Raw genomic sequence first — 22,253 nt, 5'->3', positions numbered from 1 at the left:
CAGATGGCCAACAGGTACATGAAAAGATGCATCAGTAATAATCAGGGAAATGAAAATCAAAACCACAGTAAGATACCACCTCATACCTGCCAAAATGGCTATTATCAAAAAGACAACAAATAACAAATGTTGGCAAGGATGTGAAGAAAAAGGAACCCTTGTGCACTGCTGGTGGAATGTAAATTGGTGTAGCCACTATGGAAAGAAGTATGGAAGTTCCTCAAAAAATTAAAAATAGAAATACCATATGATTCAGCAATTCCACTTCTGGGTATTTATCTCAAGAAAACAAAAACACTAAATTGAAAAAATATATGCACCCCCATGCTCATTGCAGAATTATTTATAATAGCCAAGATACGGAAGCAACCTAAGTACCCACTGATGGATGAATAGATAAAGAAGATACGGTAGCCATATGCAATGGAATACTACTCAGCCATAAAAAAAGAATAAAATAGTGCCATTTGTGACAACATGGATGGACCTTGAGGGAATTATGCTAAGTCAGATAGAGAAAGACAAATACCAGATGAGCTCTCTTATATGTGGACTCTGTTTTTCAAAAAGCTTATAGATACAGAGGATTGGTGGCTGCTAGAGGCAGGGGGTGAGGGGTAGCAGAAATGGATCAAAAGGTTTTAACAATGATGTTCATAAATGCTCATAAGAAAACTATTAGAATTTAAACACTATTGACATTGCAATAATCATACTTAATAGGGTTCTGTTATGCACATACATTGGGCATGCTTGGAAAGAGGGAGAGAAGGAGGGAAGGAAGGAAGGAAGGAAGGAAGGAAGGAAGGAAGGAAGGAAAGAAGGAAGGAAGGAAGGAAGGAAGGGAGGGAGGGAGGGAGGAAGGAAGGAGGGAGGGAGGGAGGGAGGGAAGGAGGGAGGGAAGGAGGAAGAAAGGAAAAGCAAGCACATAGGTGGGCAAGCTTGTCAGATAATTCAAAGAAAAAGAAAGAAAAAGAAAACCAAAAATTTTGTAAAATACTCCAAAACATGAAATACTTAGGGATAAATGTAACAAAATATTATGTGCTAAATCTGTTGGTGAAAACTCAAAAACACAGATGTAGGAAAGTAAAGAAGAATGCAAATAAGTGAGGGATATACCATGTGTGTTGATTGGAAACCTCAATATTTTAAGAGTTTAATTTTCCTCAAATCTCCCCCAAATTGATCTATGAATATAACACAACTGCAATAAAAATTCTAGCAGGATCTTTGTTGATGCTGTTAGAGATACTGACAAAGTGGTTCTAAATTTTAATGAAATGCAAAGGAACTAAATCGGCCAAAACAATTTTGAAAAATAAGAACAAAATTGGAGGACTCATTTAATTTTTCAAACACTTATTATAAAGTTACAAAACAAGACAGTGTGGTATTGGTGAAAGGACAGTTAAATAGATCAATGGAACAGAAGAGAGACTTCAGATACAGACAACAGAAATTGGTTTTTGACAACAGTGCAAAAGCAAGTCAATGGAGAAAGAATAGCCTTTTCAACAAATGGTACCAGACAACGGAACATCCATAAGCAAAAAAAATAAATAAATAAAATAATGGTAATCTCTACTTATACCTCATACATTAAATAAAATTTAACTCAAAATGGATCCTACACTTAAATGGAAAATATGAAACTATTAAACTTAGAAGACAACACAGAAGATCTTTGAAACCTTGGGTTAGGCAAAGAGTTTTTAGATACATCAAATCACAACCCATAAAATTAAAAATTGATAAATTTGACTTTATCAAAATTAAAAACTTTCACAAAAAACTTCTACAAAAAAAACAACAAATGAAAAGACTAACTACATACTGGGAAAAAATAGCCACAAATCATATATCCAACGAAGTACTAATATCCTGAATACATATATATATATATAATATATATATATATACACATACATAGTGTTCACACACACACACACACATAAACCTCAGAACTCAACAGAAATGCAACAAATAACTCAATTAAAAACTAGATTAAATATTTTAACAGATATTTCCCCAAAGAAGATATATATATGGCAAATAAGCACATGAAACGATGCTCAACCTCTTTAGCCATTAGGTAAATGCAAATTAAAAACACAGTGAGATACCACTACAAACGTGCTAAAATGGCTAAAATCTAAACACTAACCATTACAGGTACTGGCAAAGTTGTAGATAACTGGAACTCTTATTCTGGTGGAATTGCAAAATGGTATAATTACACTGGTAAATAGTTCAGCAGTTTCTTATAATGTTAAGTACATACATATACCCAGCAATTCCTACTTCTGGTTGTTTAACCATCTACTTCTAGTTATTTACCCTAGAGAAACACCATCTTATGTTCACACAAAACTTGTAAACAAATATTTATAGCAGCATTATTCTTAATCACCGAAAGTTAGAAACAACCCACTTGTCCTTCAGGGGGTGAATGGATAAACAAACAGGGGTGTAGTCATACAATGGAATGATATTCAGAAATAAAAAGATATGGACTTCTAATGCAGTCAACTACATGAATGAATCCTAAACATATTATGTACATGAAAGTAGCCAGGCTTAAAAGATGAAATACTGTATGCTTCCATTTATATGATACCGTGGAAACAGCATGACCAATTCAGAGGTCAGAAGTTGCTAGAGGTTAGTGATGGAGGAAGGCCTGGACTACAAACGGGCAGCATGTAATTTTTTGGAGTGATGGAACCATTCTGTATCCTGATTGTGTTGGTGAATTTGTCAAAATTCACAGAACAATATACCAAAAAGGAAAAAAAGTAAATTTTACTGTACGTAAATTTTGAAAAGTCAAATTTTTAAAAATCTGGTTTATCATGCTGGCCCTGCCATTATCTTGCTAAGTGATCTCAGATACTTACATCATCTCTTTGAGATGCAAGTTTCTTAGATGGAATAGGAAGGTATTGGTCTAAGTTCTTTTCCAAGTTTAGCCATCTGTGATTGAAATTATACGATGCAAATACCTGTCTACTCTCTAATTAAGCTTAGTACGCACTCTACATAGGGAAGTCATTCTGCAGTTTATGAGGTTTTGTTTTTTTTTTCTCAGTAAGGCTTCCACTCAGCCCAAAGGAGCCTTATCATCACAATCATCAGCAGCAGTATCATCAACTTTGAGCTATGTACACTGCCTGAATTCACAAGATAATTCAATAATTCCAGATTATGAAGCCCACCAAATAACACAAAGAACTATACAATTGCAAATTATTATTTCTGCCCTACAGCAAACTTTCCAAAGAGAAATAAAACCCTTAGGGGAAAAACACAGAGTGAGTTTTTCAGCCTCAGGGAAGGATATAGACTCTACGGATATATAGCAACACTGAATAAATGATATTAACTCCATCACTCAGAGCTCTGCTTCACACCCTGTCATTTGCACTGTGGACTTCACACCCTGTCATTTGCACTGTGGATCAAACACAGGATGCGACTGTCATCATTATGTAATTTCTTGCAACATTGCTATTTTTTAATTACACAGATTATAGAACAGAATATCAATAGGAAAGACCACCTCTCCTTCCAGGAAACCAGAACCTATTAATCAAAAAGGAACATTTCCAGGTCTCTGCCAGATACAGAGGGCTAAGAGAAAGGGGCAAATTCCTTGAAAAATGAGGATCAGAGTAATTCCATTTCTAAGTACCTATCTTAAATAAACCACATGCAAAAATATTCCCTGCAGCATTATTTATAATAGTGGAAAATTATAAGTAATCTAAATGTCTACCATTAAGAGATTGGCTAAATAATCTGTGATATAATCATATAATTCTAAAAGCAAATAAATGAATTAAAGATACATACATCAAAATTGATAATTCCCTAAGAAATATTGAGAGACAGAAATAATATTGTAGAACACTGTCATTTCCTTTTTCAAAAAGACACACACACCAGTTCTGTACATCATCTATAGATATATATTAGAATTATTTTGAAGAGTACACACCAAATTCATAACAAAGTTGACTCTCGGGAGAAGAGGCTGGTACTGGGTTTAAAACAAAGGAGCTTTTAAGAAAAAATGTATTCACGTATTTTTTTGTATAATTAAAAATTACTTTCAAACAAAGGATGCAATGAACACTACCAAAGAGAGCTAGTTCATCAGGAAATTTTCCCAAGGCCACTTTAGAAAGATCCTAAGGACACAGCGAAACAATGTCAGAGGATAGAATGCTCAGCCTTGTAAGAAAGGCTTTTCTCACGACCCAGGCTATTTTAATCTGGGAGCCGCATTTTAGGAATTAGGAGTCCATGCTACATTGTTCAACCACACAGTCCTGAAATGATCTCCAACATTACATTTTCAAGTCTTCTGAGCAGATCATTGTTTAATTTCACTCCCACCACCCACCTGACTCGCAGCGTACATCCTTTACCACCTAATGGCCCCAAAGCACAAAATGACACATTTATTTTTAAATTTAGAGTGAATGAAAACTAATTTTGTTTGAGAATACCATGATACCCTTTGGGATAATTAGGAGTACCCTGCGGTGTCACAAAAGCAGAATTGGGAAAGCATTGGCTTGTATCGTTGCCATGGGAATATGCCTTCTGTAACCATCCAGTTCTAGAGAGAGCAGGAGACAGGGGAGAAATCTCGGAAGGGCTGTAAATAGGGCAAGGCAGAGTCACTAAGTAAATAATACCAGTGGGTCAGAAGCTTTGCCTTCCCCTGTCTGTCCAGGCAACATGACATGTGAGGAAGGAAGACAGAGAATCTGCACTGGTTATCAGATTGCACTGAGTCCACTCTGCTCAGATCCATTTTGCAGAATTACATGCAGATGGAGGAGGAGTGACTGGGGGGTGGGACTGTTATTCTCTGCAGTTGTCCAAACCTGTCACTGACCAGCTGTGTGATTACAATGCAGGGGGCCCGGAGCTCTGCTTTCCTTTTTGCTGTTAAGAGTATCAGCCCCTCCATGGAGGTGTATTATGTTTCCCAATTTTAATTTTAGCATCTACACTTTGGCAATTTGCATTTAAATGTGTTGTCAGAGAACTTCCAGAAATCTTTAATAGGAAGACCAATTTGCATTTTAATATGCTGCTAAAGAATTTCAAAATATCTTTTTTTAGTGTGAATACATATTACCAGAGGAATGGCCACAGTTAAAGAAATTATAATTACCTGGGTACAATTTAAACAGAGTTGGCTTTCAGAAGCACTATGGTTTTGTTGGACTCTGTTAAAAGTTCCTTGTAAAACAGAGAGTCAGAAAGAAAAAGGAAACCTTCTGATTGATGAGACTTTACAGGTAGAATTGATACCTTCAAAAGTACAGAAATCCAAGCAGAGAAGTGAGTACACAAGGGTTGAGGTAGGTTAGTTAAAAGAAAGGAAGGTCGTCTGAAAGAGGAAACTGGAAGATAGCACTTTCCTTGCTGTCCCTTGCCAGTGCCTCACCCAACCCTTTCTTCTCGGCTGAAGTCCAAAGGCCGAATTCAGACAGGTCAAGTCCTGACAACATGTAGAGCAAATGTTTCTGCCCACCCTTCTCATTTACTATTTCATAAGCAAAATCATTATCCTGGACTGTGGAGAAATACTGATGAGGTCACGACCTCACATTCAGAATAATAAAAAATATTATACATCCCATTCCTTCTGCCTCCTCATCCACAATAACTCTGGGTTACCTTGTCTTAGCAACCTCTACACACTTTTCCAACTGTTAATTGCTGCACTGTTATAGTAACCTTTAACCTTCCCAAGCTACCTGTCTCCTACACATCTTGCTCACTGAAGACTTCTGACCATAAATGCCACACATTCTGAGTTGGATTGAAGAAGGAGAAAAGGGGGAGGAGAAGGAGGAAGGGACAGAGAAGAAAAAGAAGTAAAAAGAGGATGATGAGAAGGATAAGGAGAAAGAGAAAAGAAGGAGAAAAAGAAGGAAAAATTCATAAATTCTATCTTCTGAAAAACCTTTTAACCTTTTGCGCACGTGGTTTTTTTTGTTGTTTTTTTTTAATTTATTTATTTATTTATTTTTGGCTGTGTTGGGTCTTCGTTTCTGTGCGAGGGCTTTCTCTAGTTGTGACAAGCGGGGGCCACTCTTCATCGCGGTGCGCGAGCCTCTCACTGTCGCGGCCTCTCTTGTTACGCGGAGCACAGGCTCCAGACGCGCAGGCTCAGTAATTGTGGCTCACGGGCTCAGTTGTTCCGCGGCATGTGGGATCTTCCCAGACCAGGGCCCGAACCCGTGTTCCCTGCATTGGCAGGCAGGTTCTCAACCGCTGCGCCACCAGGGAAGCCCCAACGCACGTGGTTTTAAATAACTAATGTCTCCTTTTATTGAATGAAATTCCCTTTAGAAGCCCCCAGATGAGTTTATTTTGCAAATGGTGCTTTTGTATTGTTAAAAAATAAGACAACCGGCCCAATAATGGGATTGCTTATGCTAAGCCCCGCATCAAATGGAGACTTAATTAAGGTTTTGGCTCTGCCAGAAATGGAATCTCAAACCAGCCAATCGGGAGATAGCCGATGACTACTAGTTAGGGCATCTACCTGTTAGACCCCTGCCATCCCCTAAAGGAAAGTGACCTTACCATAAACAACCTGCTTTTTTGTCTAGTGTAACTTCCTGCTCCTTTCTGGCTCTAAAGTCATTTTGCACTGCTCCTCAGAGCTCCTTCCTATTGGCTAGATTGGATGTTTCCGACTGGACTGATTTTCGCTCAAACTTAAAAATTTTTAATATGCCTCAGTTTATCTTTTCACAGGTCTGGTGACAAAAGAGGGAACCCAAGGAGACCCTCGACAGCCCTCAGGAGCAATAAGCAACAACAGCAAAGGTACCTGCAGAGCCCCTTGAGTCACAGCTTTCTCGCTGCCTCTAGGTAAGGTCCCTCGGATGCTCCATCCACAGCTTATGTGTTGGGAGCTTTCAGACTTTGAGCACTTCTTTTCCCACCTGGGTCCCCAAACTGGCAGGAGTTGGGCTGGATCTGACGTAGAAATCAGACTGTTTCCGGTGACGGACTGGGTCCGAATTAGAAACAGGATGGGTCTGACTTAAGCTGGACCGTGCCCAGAGTGAGGCCTTAGGTGAATAGAATTTTGTTTGAAAGCTGAACAAGCAGGTCAAGCTTACCAAAGACAATGGTGAATGACAGTGGTCACAAGCCATTCCAAAGACACGGAGCTCTAAATCTAGAACATAGGAATTTCTTGATTTCCATCTTAAAGATCCTCTTCCTGATATAAAAAAGCAAACTGAGGATAATGTAGTGGGATGGGTGGGTCAGCCTCCGTATCATTCAGATTGCAAACCTATTCTTTGAAAAATTTAAAACAACTAAATTTGTTTACAAATCAAATTTTTACAAGACCAGAAATGTGGCTCTAGAAACGCTCCAAAGCCCACCTATCCTTTTGTGAGTCCCCACACCTCCCCTATTCATCTCACAAGGCTTGCAGATACTGTAAAACATCTTGACTTAATGGAACAAAGTCCTTCTTGGTGAAACTTGCATTCTTTCTCTGTGCCTTTTGAGATGTTAAGTATTCTACCTGGTCTTCTCTAGGAACCAAGGTAATTTTTATCAAGGGAAAAGAAAAGGAAAGGCTATTTCGCAAACTAGGCCTGTGAAACATCTTAAAAGTTTTTTTCACAAATATTAGTAAAAAGCTTTAGCCCTCTGAGCAAGTAACCTCAACTTATTCCATGTGTCAGAAACACAATTTGAATCCAACCGTTCTTTTACAAACTAGTGAGCTTTGCATTATCATACTCATCTCATGGCTAAAATCTTAAAATGAAAGCTATAAGATCTCTTTCTGTGTCTATCTCTATGTTTACGTATATCTATGTATGTATGTTATAGATGTGTGATGTTTTTCTATCTTCAGATGGTATTACCAAAACTAGTTTGCAAAGAGTTTTATTTAATTGGCTTAAAGACAAACAAGCATTATATAAATCAAGTCTACTCACAGAAATATAGAAATTAACCCAAATTTTTTCCAAGTTCATGTGATCTAGGATAATCTTCAGTAAATAAAAGCCAGTTTAGGTTTGCTGATTTAATTAAAGCAGGCATGTCTGTAGAGTTATCAACATTAAATATAATACTTTTATCCTACCTAAGTTTACTAAAAGTTAAATAAGCTTATGTTATCTCTATTACAGAATTTGTCAGCAAGAAAGATAACTTAAGATGATAATCAGCTGTTTAATGTCTTGTGAGATTTTCATGACTAATCTAAACGTAATTGTTAAGAACAAATGAACTGGGGCTTCCCTGGTGGTGCAGTGGTTAAGAATCCACCTGCCAATGTGGGGACACGGGTTTGATCCCTGGCCCGGGAGGATCCCACATGCCACGGAGCAGCTGGGCCTGTGCACCACAACTACTGAGCCTGTGCTCTAGAGCCCATGCTCTGCAATAAGAGAAGCCACAACAATGAGAAGCCCATGCACTTCAAGGAAGAGTAGCCCCCCCTCGCCACAACTAGAGAAAGCCCGTGCGCAGCAGTGAGGACCCAACGCAGCCAAAAATAAAAAACAAACAAATAAATAAATAAATAAATTTATTAAAAAAAAGAACAAATGAATTAAATAGATGTAAGTAAAAGCTTGTAAATAAACTTTTCAACCATAATTATGCTTTACAGTATGTCTACTTTAAGTAGTTTCCAAAGTCTTTTGAGTAACTTGAAACCTTAAAGTTATATTTAGCTAAATTAAATAATTGATATTCATTAAATATCTAGATCATTTTCAAATAAGATAAAATCCTGAAATATTAACTACTGAGCATAGGTTTATCCACTTTGTCTTCCTTTTACAGAGGAACTAAAGATATTTAGGTATATTAGTAAACATGGCTTGTGAAACACTGGAAAATTTACTATGAAGAAGAATGTACTTCTAGAAATTATGAAATGCATTTGTAAATTTGTCAATCTACAGAATTCAATTGTAACAAACAATCCACATTTGCTTACCTCTCAGTTTTCACTAGGAATTTAGGATTCTACAGGTTAAGAATTCTAATCAATATATGTAATTAAATCTACTTTGAAATAATTAATCACATGTAATTGAATGAACTGATGAGGATGATTATAAGTTTTATAACTTTTCATTTGAAACACTGATAGTTCTTTAATGGTTTATATTTCTAGATTTAAGGAAACCTTTTTTCTTAAGCTATCTCTGACTTATAGGAATTTGATAAAGTATACCTTTGTAAACAAAGATGAAACAGTTACTTTTTTCACTACCTGATCCACCAGAATTCAGAAACTCTTGAGTATTTTTTTTCATGGCAATATAGTTAGATATCTGCATAAGTTCAATAAGAATCTGTTCTCCTTGTAATGAGACACAACTGGAACCATTGGTTATATTGCCAAGGCTTTAGGTGAAATGTCATATTTGAGAATATGTGTAGAATCAGGTATGACCAGACAGCTTTAAAGAACTAAGGTTGGCTTTATGGAGTCAATAAAGCCCCTTGAAAAAATAGACCTGGTACCTTGCTTACAGGGTTATTAGCAGCCTTAATAGGTGAGTAAGGAAGGTCACTTCCTGGCAGGCTCAGGAACCTCAATATATTTAGGGGACCTTGGGAAGAGAGGAATTCATCCAAATCTACAGATATTGCAGGTGAAGTCTGGTGGCAAGTCTGATGCCAAGTCCTTGGCTTGACTTCCTAGCTTTGAGAGGCTTTTAAGAGTTCAATCTTAGATTCATAATGAAAAGCACCAACAGAACAGACTTAAAAAGAGCCTATATAGTCCATCATTATTCTTGCTGCACTTATGTAAATAATCAGGCCAAGTTTAATGCAAACCAATTAATTTTATTGTGATTATCTTTGGTAAAAATGGGGGTGATTACAGAGAAAAAATTATGTTTGCATCTTCATAGATATTTGATTCTAATCCTGTTAATTATCTTTGAGGTTTTATTATACACCTAAAGGTTTTGCTATATACCTGTAAAGTGGACTGAATCCTAAATTCTTGTTTCCTCAAATACCTAGCTAACTCTCCAAACCAAAGTTTCCAATTTTCTCCCACCCTTCTTATTTGAAATCACTAAGAACAAAAACTACTTTGAACTTCCTTGGAAGGGGCCATACCAGGTCCTTCTCACTATTCAGATGGCAGCCAAATTTCAGATACTTGAATCTTGGGTCCATATCTCCCAATTAAAAAGGGCTCCTTCAGACTCTTAGAACTGCACAACAGCTAAAGATCTAAAATTAAAATTGATTAGGAAGGTTCCTCCCCAAAAGCAGTTAACATCTCAAAATAAACAGCTTCCCCAAGATCACAGACCAAAAATCTTCATCTCCAAAATGAAACCTTCATTCCTTTTCCTTTTTGCTACTTACGTTTTTTTCTCTGTTAATGCACAGGAAGGCACTGTTCCTTAACTCTGGCAAATATCTTGTGCAAAAGCAATAGCTGCCCAGCAAAAATCCCTAGACTCTCTGACCAAAGTTCTTGATAATAGGATAGCCCTTGATGATTTTTCAACTAAGAATAGAGGTGTTTATGCTGTGGCCAATTCCACTTGCTGCACTTGGATTAACACTTCCAGGGAAGTTGAGACTTCATTACATGAGCTCACTGAACAAGCCTTGAGAAAGTTACTCCTTCAACAGGGTCTTATTTTGATTCTGACTGGTTTGGACCTTGGGGACCATGGCTCCAAAGTGCTCTCCAGACATTGGGAATTATCCTGGTTATAATAATCATAGTAGTCTCCCTGCTGTGCTGTATTTTCTGAAAAGACTTAAATGCATGTTCATAGCCACTAGCCACCAAGCACATAATCAGTCTCCTCAAGAACAGAACATTGGAAAAGGAACAAAGAGAATGACCAATGTAAAGAACGTGAACCCAAAGTCATGATCTGTGAATACCACGCAGAGATTTGGCAAAAACTGCACGAACTCCAGAGTGGTAGCTGGGAGTAGAGCTAATGCCTTAAATTTTTGATAGTCTCTCAGTTAGGCTGAGAGTCTGATCTAAAGGGGGAATTGTTAAAAACAAGACAACAGGCCCCAAATGGAATTGCTTAAGCTAAGCCCCATGTTACCAAACTAAGACTTAATTACAGTTTTAGCTCTCCCAGAAATGGAATCTTAAACCCGTCAATCAGAAATTGCCAGATCAGCACTAGCTAAGTAATCTGCTTGACAGACCCCTGCCATCCCCTGAAGAAAAGTGACCTTGCAATAACCAACCCACTTTTTTGTCTAGTGTAACTTCTTTTTTCCCGCTTCCTTCTGACTATAAAAGTCTTTCATTTTGTATAGCTCCTCAGAACTCCTTTCTATCTGCTAGATTGGATACGGCCTGATTCACATTGATTTTTGCTCAGATAAACTCTTAAAATATGCCTCAGTTTATCTTTTAACAGTTCAGAGAGATACCTGTTAACAAGTAGAAAAGTAAACACTCAAAAGTCATGTTAGCTTAAATGGATCACTACAGATTTCTCACTTGAGGGAAAGAATGGAATCTAATTTGACAAACTGACTCTTTATTTTGCCTCCTCCACTGGCCAGGCTCACTGTCCGTGGGAACCTTGCGTGGAGAATCAAGGGTACATGAGAAGGACAGCAATGACCCATTAAAAACAATGTACAGTGATGGAAAACAGGATGAAATACACAGAAACAGATACAGCCATAGCTTCAGGATGGAAACTCCAGGAAGCACCCATTCATTTGTCCAATTAATTTTTTTTTTCCAATTACTATTTGTTGCATGCCTTCTGCATGTCAGGTAGAAGAGCCTCACATAGCACATGTGTTAAGACAAGACAGGATAATTGAGAGCAGCTAGCATTTTAAAGTGCTTCCTGTGGACCAGCCCTGCCCTAAACGCCTTCCATTTATTAACTTACTTAACCCTCACAGTAACCTTCTTAGGCAGGAACAATTATCTACAGTTAATAAGCAAGGAAGCTGGGACACAGAAGATTTAAAGAAGGTATTCAATGTCATGCAGCTCATATGTGGTGTAGCTTCAATTCAAACCAGGCCGCCTGACCAGGGCCCACACTTTTGCCACTAAGTCAATCTTATCCTTCTCTGAGGATCCACCATCTTTGGCAAATGCTTAAAATCTCTCCTTGGGAGTGATGACGAGTTTCATGAATCATCCACATTTTCTTGCATGGCTCACCTTGTGACCAGAGAAACAGATTTTACGATGAGTACATGCAAAGTATGTATGTCAAGAAACACAAATCAGTGGATTAAAATTCTATGGGGGAAATTCATACTTAATAAGGAGGAGATGGACTAAAATACCACTGTTGTAGGACAGGGAATATAAGTCAGCAAAGAGATTAAATAAAGAATTGATTCAATCACTTTTTCCCAGAGATAAACACAGCATCCAACTGCTGGCTGTTAAACAGAAACAACAACTAGAAATCTTGAGTGCTCAGCTGGGATTATGCTTTGTGCACATTGCCTGTTAAGCATGACACTGAAGCTGAAATTTTACACACTAGGTGGGCAATTACAATAAATTCATTTTTGTGTTACAGATTTTTTTTCCCAAGAGGGAAAAAAACCTACTGAGGTGGGGAACGGTGTCAGGTCAAAGCCTTGATATTCTTTTATTAAGATTTTTTTTAAAGCCCATTAGGTTCTCAGGCTTTTGAAGCGATTGTGCAGTTTTTGATAAAACATTACCCAAGTGAATTATTTATAAAGCTGCAGGAAACTGCAAACTCTGGTGAACAAATCTTTATGATGTCCTCATCTCCTGGAGGGCTGTTTTGGTGCCACCCTCTGTTCCCTTCTGCAGATATTCTGGGCTCTCTTTGGCTATGGCTACCCATTTGCCTCAAAAGGCAGCCCAGCTTCCAAAGAGAAAGAAGCAAAGCATGGGAAGAAGGTATCCAATCAAGATGTCCCTCTGAGCCCTTAGTGCCCCCCCTGCCCTGCCCAGTCTGCCAGACTGGTGAGGAGAGATTAGACAATAGCAAAAGAAGATTAAGACAATGGACCCATATACATATACATATACAGTTGTTTTCTAAACGGAGCCTAAACTGTTAATGTCTGTCAGTCCCCAAAGGTTCCTCCCAACCCTTTAGAGTCAACTCATTTTAAAAAAATCTATTTCACAGTCCCAGGAACGCACATGGATTCCTTTTTCTTCTTTTCTTTTTTAAAAATAACGTCACTATCATCAGACCATACAAAAGAATCTGAATCTGCACCATTGTAGTTTTCCTTTTTCATATATGAAGGCCTTTTTGAGGTCATGTAACTCTTTTGCATTCTGTAGGAGAAACACTTGAAGCACTGGCATGAGACAAATCTAGCTTTGAATTCTACTCCCATCACTGTGCGGACTTAACACTTCTGAACTTGTTTCTTCAATGTGACAATACAGATAACAACAACTACAATTTAGAGTCTTTGTGAGAACTGGAATTATTATGGTAAATCACAGCACCTCATACATCTTGGCTATTTAGGAACAGTAGCTATTATGATGATGGCACATTCATTCAACAATATTAAAGAGTCTTCTAGGAACCAACAACTGTTTCCAGCACAGAGGATAACTTCATGGATTCCCAGTCTTTGTGGAGACTATAGTCTTTAAATGATTAGTATTTATACTAATGTTGAGTGGAGCTGGTGGCGATGGACAGGAGTTTGTTTCAAGATCAAAGCGCTATAACAAGATCATATAGTCCCATACTCTCACCTCATAACATCAAAATCAAGTGGTGGTATAGTCATTGTCTATCTGAATAGAGAACTCCTTAGGGTGGGGGGAAAGGAAACTATCAGTGGAACAGCAGGTTGTCATATTGGTGCAGAGTGGATATTTTTCTGCTTGTTGTTGTTGTTTAAACCATCTTGCCTGCTCGTGATTAAGGTAATAATGTTACTCCATGCTGATGTTCTGCTTTGGGAAAAAAATGTAAATAGACACTTCTGACACCTATAGCATTCTTATAAGCAGATAATTATCTCCCTATACCTGTTGGTTTGGTATAGCAATAGATTCAAAGCCATCTCCTCTCACTGAAAATTAGAACACAATTCAGTCTGCTATGTTTTTATTCCTCCATAGTAGGAAGGTAAGTTTGCAAAGAGCTGGAAATTGTACATCTCTGGCAAGTAAGAAAAGCAGGGATTTAAATACACGATTTCCAAAAGGAAACTTCACTCATCTCACTATAACTGACTGAAATTGTATGAAATTGTATTTAGTAAAGATGTGTTTTAAGTTACTTGGTAAATATGGTCCTCAATATTAAATGTATATGAATTTTGAGCAAATTAAACTTTTAAGTACACAAGGAAGGGCTTGATATTTAAAGTCATTCTATTGTTAATTGTTTTTAATAAATAAAACCATAACCCTTTTCTTTTATGTAAATTTAGATTTACATATGTATTAACATTTTGAGAGTCAAAATCATCATATTTATAAAAGTTAAAAAACCCTCACATATTACATGCATTTGTTCCTAAATTGTGATATTCTGTTTTTAATTTTCATCTTTAACTTAAGTATTTTCCAGGATCATATTCCAACAATAAGCATGCATAATTTTTATAATGAGAAAAAGATTATAAAAATAAGTAAAAGTAATATATACACATTTATTTTTCTAAATTACTTTAATTTAAATTAATTTCATTTGAATATTTTCCAATAAGTGTGAATCTTCAAGGTAGGCTCAGAAGCAAGGTTGGGAATCACTGGTCTGATCCAGCTTCTTAAATGTCAGTCATTTGTACATTAATTTCATGGGTTTTGTCAAAATCTATGTATGACTTTCAGCATATATATTTTAAATCTTATACTTTTTACTTCAAAAGATTAATTGAAAACAAAATTTTATATCCCAATCCTAACTGGTAAATGATCATAATTTGCCAAGAAGAAAGGAAAGCATAGAAGTAAATATAACTAACATAACATTAAATTCCAGCCAAATATCATTTCTTGTTCAAAGGCTCTGATCTTGAGGTTTGTTCCTTTCCATTTTTAAAAAAAGGAAGATAAGCAGGGGTTTGAGGGGGTTAAAGATAATCTAACACCTAACAGAGAGTTTCTCTTTGTAATAATTAGAAATGGTAAAGTGTTCATGTATTCTATTACTATATGTTATGTAGAAATGCTAAAGTAAAATTGAAAAGCGAATTGCTATGAAAGTGTGAGTCTATATTATTTAATCTTGATTCCCTTGCCACCTACAAACACCTCCTGCGTAATTATGTCTCTCATGCTTTGAGAACCACTGGTCTAAGCCAGCTTGGGCAAAAGAAGTAACAGTGCCTTATAAAAGACCTCTAGAATGAGAGTTCACAATTCTTCTCATATTCATTACAATGATTATCAAGGTGGCCATATATCCCAGTTCAGAGGGTGTCCAGTCCAACTTTACACTGCTGCCCCAGCATAATCATTAATTGCATTCCCTTTGACACTCCAATGTGTCATGATTTGGGACAATCCATTATTGCTCATTCAACTGCCCATCATTTTTTGAGCACCTACTCTGGAACTTCCTCTGTGATAACGCTGGAAATACAAAGGTGAGTAACATAGTTCCCAGCCCTCAAAGAGCTCATGAACAGAAGATCAAGGCAAAGGATGACTTATAATGTCAATACAAAGTGATAAGGTCTGTGCCATGTGCTTCGGGATCCCAGGGGAGGATGATAGATAAATCAAAGGAACACTGCAGTTTCCTCAGTGTAAAAGGTGAGAAGAGCAGCTAATTAGTAATGAAACAATGGATGAATCAGCTCCAGAGAGGCAAGTAGGTCTTTCCTTTATAAAACAATGTTTTACTTTGTGTTCCTGAGTGTTCAGGGAACTGGTGTGGTTAAGGATTAAAGTGGGAAGAACACATACAGTTTCCTACTTATATTCTTTCAGTGGGTGTAAGGCATGAGAAAACCTGTGCTGCCTGGTTGAATCTTATGTAAAGACAGATAAAAATGTTTGCTGAGGAAGGATATTCTCCAAAATTCACTAGTTTCAAAACATGAATCGGATCATGTTACCACCTTGCTTAAAACCCTTCACGGTTTGATCATTGCTCTCAGAATAAAATCTGCTCTACTTCCCAGGGCCCACAAGCTCTGCCCTTCCTCTGAAGCCACATATCCTGCTCTTCTCACTCTTGCTCACTAAGCTTTGGCCATCTCTCCCATATGCCAAATTCTTTCCCACTTGAGCTCTTGTCTTTATTTTGGCTGTTCCCACTACCTGGAGCACTCTTCCTCCTGTACTTTAAAAGTCTGACTCATTCTCATGCTTCAGGCCTCAGTTCAAATGTCAACCACTTAGAGAGGCCTTCCCTGATTCATCCATTCCCACCCACCTCATCCAGCTCACCATGTTTGTCATCTTCGTAGCACCGACTCAGTGTATCTGTTTCTTGTTTATTGTCTCTTTCTCATGACGGGAGAAACATGACTGTAGTGTTCCTTGTGTCTAGCACAGTGAGCAGCAACAAAATAAGTGTTTAATAAATAAATATTTGTTAGCTTGATTAACAGACAAGTTTGGGGGCATAAAAGGAAACATGGTCAAGTACTTATTTAATCAAAGTAATTCATTTTAAGATCTTAAAAAATAGTCATGGGGCTTCCCTGGTGGCGCAGTGGTTGAGAATCTGCCTGCTAATGCAGGGGACACGGGTTCGAGCCCTGGTCTGGGAAGATCCCACATGCCGCGGAGCAACTAGGCCCGTGAGCCACAACTGCTGAGCCTGCGCGTCTGGAGCTTGTGCTCCGCAACAAGAGAGGCCGCGACAGTGAGAGGCCCGCGCACCGCGATGAAGAGTGGCCCCCGCTTGCCGCAACTAGAGAAAGTCCTCGCACAGAAACGAAGACCCAACACAGCCAAAAATAAATAAATAAATAAATTAATTAATTAATTAATTAATTAAATTAAAAAAAATAGTCATGTTCTGTCCTCACTCAGCTTTGGGAACAGAGGAGCTAGGAAAGAGGAGGGCTAAAGTCTGGATTTCCAGATATGTGGGTTTTTGGTGAGGCTGAGAAAAGGCCTACTAGTAGGAGCCTCCCTGTAAAGACTGAAGAAGATTATTCATCCCTTCAGTAGTACCTGCCAAGGGATGAAATGAGTTTGCATCTGCAGTGAGGCTGCAAGGTATTTTTACACTTTGAATATCCATTTCCAGATTATACAAAGGACTTCCCAGGTGACCTTGAGTAAGCCATTTAGGTAAGTTTCTCTGTTACTTAAATGAACCATCTCTATGGAGAGAAGTGAGGAGGCTTGTTAATTTACATTTGTAAAACACTTTGAAATCTCTGGATGAAAGAATTTCTGCAGGGAGGTACAAAGGATGAGGTAGTATGTTGGGTCAAATTTTACCCTTTTACAGAAGCAGACAGGGAGTAGGCAGGCTTGAGGATACCTAAGGGCAGCCTCCAGCATGTTATTTTTCAAATTAATCTTCTAAGAAAACTCCCTCCTTTCAAGACATCAAGTGTTTTAATCACACATATAAGTTATTATTCTAACAATTATTTTGCTTCACCATTTCTGTCCTAAAATCCCAGCTTTGTGTAAAGGGAATCTTTAGGGGGATTTGCTTGTGACGTTTTCCTTCTAGAATGCTTTCTTTAGTTTGTTCATTTTTACCCTTCAGTGATGGCAGGTCCTAAGCATGACAGTCTTTGTTGCTGAGCTGACTGGGACGCAAATGAGGTCATTTCATCAATTCTTGACAGATGTTTACAAGGTACAGTCAGAGACTAGAGTAAGCTTAGGAAAGAGAAAAGAGAGAATTTCAAAGAAAGCTGCCAGTCTATGAGTTAATTATATCCGTGTATAAAAATGGTATTAATAGTTACTTAAGAAATAATACCAATAGGATAGTACATTTTCTGAGGATAATGATCTCTTTCAGCAAGGTAAATACAGACTCAAAGATAAGACATGAATTGTGAAACAGTCAAGACAAAAGCTAAGCTTAAAAAAAAAAAAGAAACTGACAACAACATTTTCAACATGCCACACCAAATATATACTTGTGATTGTGCCCACATGAATATATAGCTTTCTTATGTTTTTCTTGATCTTATAGTTTTGTTTTCTTTGGGTGGGGAGGTGGGCAATAAACAGGTGTATTAGTTGCTCTCAGGAGTAGCAAGGACTTACCTGCCTTCTACACCTTGCTCTCCCTGGAAGAGGACTGAGTTCCTTGTCCCTTTCAATGGATCCAGACAAGGTACTTGTCCAGGGGAAATGTTCCTGCATAAGGCTACAGATCATGGTGTTCCTTCTCTATACATCATACCTCTTTGGGATTTTTTTAAACTTTACCTCCAAAAGCTCTTCTTCTTCAGGAGATAGCCGGACCCCTTCTAGCTGCTTAGACGTCAGCACAGCTGAGACTTTTCCAGGTCAAGTCCTGCATGCTATCAATAAGTACACTCCAGCTGATCACTGGGTGCATCTTGGACAATATCTATGATTCTAGTTATGTGAATACTGAGCACAGAGCCACAGGTGTTGCCCACATCCAGCCTGAGCACTCGGGATTTCTTCTTATCTCCTGATACATGAACCGTGTGAATGGAATGGAGCCAGTGGGTGCTCCAATTTCCCCTTTTTGTACCAAAGTTTTCTCAGCTTTTGAACTATTTATCTTAATGGATGCCTATCACTTCACACTGGCTGGAAAGATGGAATGCAAAGTCCCTAGGGACTGAATTGTAAACTCCTGCCCCACCTTCAGATTCATCACCTTGATAAGACAGTATTGAACATGAATGACATGACGGAAAACGGCTGAACCACTAAATTCCTGTGGTCAAAGCATCCTAAACAAAGAGTAAGGTACTATAAGGAAAATGTTTGGTTTTTCAAAATAAGTGATGACTTTATTTTCTCTAGCTTATGGTAGGACACCTATTTGTTTTGTTTGATTGACAAAGAGCCTGATCATCTTGACTTGAAAGAAAGGATCATCATCACCATCATCTACTCAGCCAACATCAAATATTTATTGAGCATCCACGGTGTGCAAAGCATGTTACAGTATACAGGCTAAGGAAACGTATTTTTCTCTATAAAGGAAGGCAATCTTTAAAGGATGAATCCAAAGAAATTAAAACACCCATTTTCAGTCACTTAACAGAGCACAATGCAAACAGCCAGGCGTGGGGTATATAGAGCAGTCTACAAACGGGCACATTTTTGCATCCAGCTACTAGTTCTGTGAATTGTTTCAGAACCCCCTACATTTAGAAACAGCATCAAAATCCTTCAGTGACTATAGAAAAGGAAATAACACATCATTTTTTATTTTTTTATTGTTCTGGCCGCACTGCATGGCATGAGAGACCTTAATTCTCCTACCAGGGATTGAACCCGTGCCCCGTGCAATGGAAGTGCGAAGTCATAACCACTGGACCGCCAGGGAAGTCCCTGACACATCATTTTTTAGAAGAGCATCTCAATTTGATATTGATCAGGCAGCATCTATGCTCATGTCTAACCTGCTGATTCATTGACTGTTCTCAAAAGGATATACTTAGAACCTTCTACAGCTCACCAAAAGTTTTCAGATAGGAGAGTGGTATGGTAAAGAGCAGGGCTTTGAGACATACAGACTTGGATTTGAGTCCAGCTTCACTGCTTACTTAGAGTCATCTCTCTGTAGGTAAATGACTAACCTTGCTTCCAATTCCTCATCTCTAAAATGGGTATAGTAGCATTGAATTCATAGAGTTGTGCAGAGAAAATGAGTCAGGTGTAAAAAAGCATAGTAGTAGAAAGCCTGAAAGTAGTAAGTATTCAAGAAACATGAGTAATTTCCGTATTTCCTTCCCTTTGAATTAATGTGTAAGTGTCAGTGAATGAAGGACACTAGGACTTTTAGTAACTGTGATTACTTTCTCCTATGAACTTGTGCAAATCCACTTAAGATCTATTTTAATTTCATGGCAACTGTATACAATCAGATATTATCTCTTGTGTTATTTAATATTTTAATCACACCATACACTGGTTATACCTTTTTATGTAGGTACTTACTGAAGGTCCAGGGTTTTAGAACACTATATTCATAGAGCTGTTCTTCCCATTTCATTGGGCATAATGTCTTGATTAACATATTTTAGCATTCCTAGGAGACAGCACTGAGTCTTCTTACACATTGAAAATATTCTATGTTTGGGGGGACCTTCAAGATGGCAGAGGAGTAAGACATGGAGATCACCTTCCTCCCCACAAATACATCAAAAATACATCTACATGTGGAACAACTCCTACAGAACACCTAATGAATGCTGGCAGAAGACCTCAGACTTCCCAAAAGGCAAGAAACTCCCCATGTACCTGGGTAGGCAAAAGAAAAAAGAAAAAACAGAGATAAAAGAATAGGGATGGGACCTGCACCAGTGGGAGGGAGCTGTGAAGGAGGAAAAGTTTCCACACACTAGGAAGCTCCTTCACTGGTGGAGATGTGGGGTGGGCATGGGGGGAAGCTTTGTAGCCACGGAGGAGAGTGCAGCAACAGGGTTGCAGAGGGCAAAGCAGACAGATTCCCGCACATAGGACTGGTGCCAACCAGCACTCGCCAGCCTGAGAGGATGGTCTGCTCACCCGCCGGGGAGGGTGGGGGCTGGGAGTTGAGGCTCGGGCTTCGGAGGTCAGATCACAGGGAGACGACTGGGGTTGGCTGCATGAACACAGCCTGAATGGGGCTAGTGCACCACAGCTAGCTGGGAGGGATTTCGGGAAAAAGTCTGGAACTGCCTAAGAGGCAAGAGACCACTGTTTCGGGGTGCGCGAGGAGAGGGGATTCAGAGCACCGCCTAAACGAGCTCCAGAGACAGGCACGAGCCATGGCTATCAGTGCAGACACCAGAGACAGGCATGAAACGCTCATGCTGCTGCTGCAGCCACCAAGAAGCCTGTGTGCGAGCACAGGTCACTCTCCACACCTCCCCTCCCGGGAGCCTGTGCAGCCCGCCACTGCCAGGGTCCTGTGATCCAGGGACAACTTCCCCGGGAGAACACAAGGCGCGCCTCAGGCTGGTGCAACGTCACGCCGGCCTCTGCCGCCGCAGGCTCACCCCGCATTCCACACCCCTCCCTCCCCCCAGCCTGAGTGAGCCAGAGCCCCCTAATCACCTGCTCCTTTAACCCCCTTCTGTCTGGGCAAAGAACAGGCACCAGAGGGCAACCTACATGCAGAGGCGGGGCCAAATCCAAAGCTGAACCCCAGCAGCTGTGCAAACAAAGAAGAGAAAGGGAAACCTCTCCCAGCAGCCTCAGGAGCAGCAGATTAAATCTCCACAGTCAACCTGATGTACCCTGCACCTGTGGAATACCTGAATAGACAACGAATCATCCCAAAATTCAGGCAGTGGACTTTGAGAGCAACTGTAGACTTGGGGTTTGCTTTCTGCAGCTAATTTGTTTCTGGTTTTATGTTTATCTTAGTTTAGTATTCAGAGAGTATCACACTGGTAGATTTGTTTATTGATTTGGTTGCTCTCTCCGTTTTTCTTTTGTATATACATATATATATTTTTTTTTTTTCCTTTTTCTCTTTTTGTGAGTGTGTATGTGTATGCTACTTTGTGTGACTCTGTCTGTATAGGTTTGCTTTCACCATTTTACCTGGGGTTCTGTCTGTCCGTTTTTTTGTTTTTTGTTTTTTTTAGTATAGTTTTTAGCACTTGCTATCATTGGTGGATTTGTCTATTAGTTTGGTTGCTCTCTTTTTTCTTTTTCTTTATTACTTTTTTATTTTTTTATTTTAATAATTTTTTATTTTAATAACTTTATTTATTTATTTTTCTTTTGTTCTTTTTTTTTTCTCACTTATCTTCTGAGCCATGTGGCTGACACGGTCTTGGTGCTCCGGCCAGCTGTCACACCTGAGCCTCCAAGGTGGGAGAGCCGAGTTCAGGACACTGGTCCACCAGAAACCTCCTGGCTCCAAGTAATATCAATCGGTGACAGCTCTCCCACAGATCTCTGTCTCAACACAAAGACCCAGCTTCACTCAACGACCAGCAAGCTCCAGTGCTGGACACCCTATGCCAAACAACTAGCAAGACAGGAACACAACCCCACCCATTAGCAGAGAGGCTGCCTAACATCATAAAAGTTCAGAGACACCTCAAAACACACCACTGGACATGGTCATGCCCACAAGAAAGACAAGATCCAGCCTCAT

At 38.9% G+C, this 22,253-nt stretch overlaps 1 protein-coding gene across 1 annotated transcript in view; it reads right to left on the bottom strand.

The window, feature by feature from the left end:
* KCTD16 (potassium channel tetramerization domain containing 16) overlaps nt 1-22,253 on the bottom strand; it is a 271,443-nt gene that overhangs the window by 191,417 nt on the left and 57,773 nt on the right. The window lies entirely within an intron of this gene.

Source organism: Balaenoptera musculus, chromosome 3 (assembly GCF_009873245.2).
Source record: "Balaenoptera musculus isolate JJ_BM4_2016_0621 chromosome 3, mBalMus1.pri.v3, whole genome shotgun sequence".
Lineage (NCBI taxonomy): Eukaryota > Metazoa > Chordata > Mammalia > Artiodactyla > Balaenopteridae > Balaenoptera > Balaenoptera musculus.
This window is presented reverse-complemented; position numbering and strand designations above follow the sequence as displayed.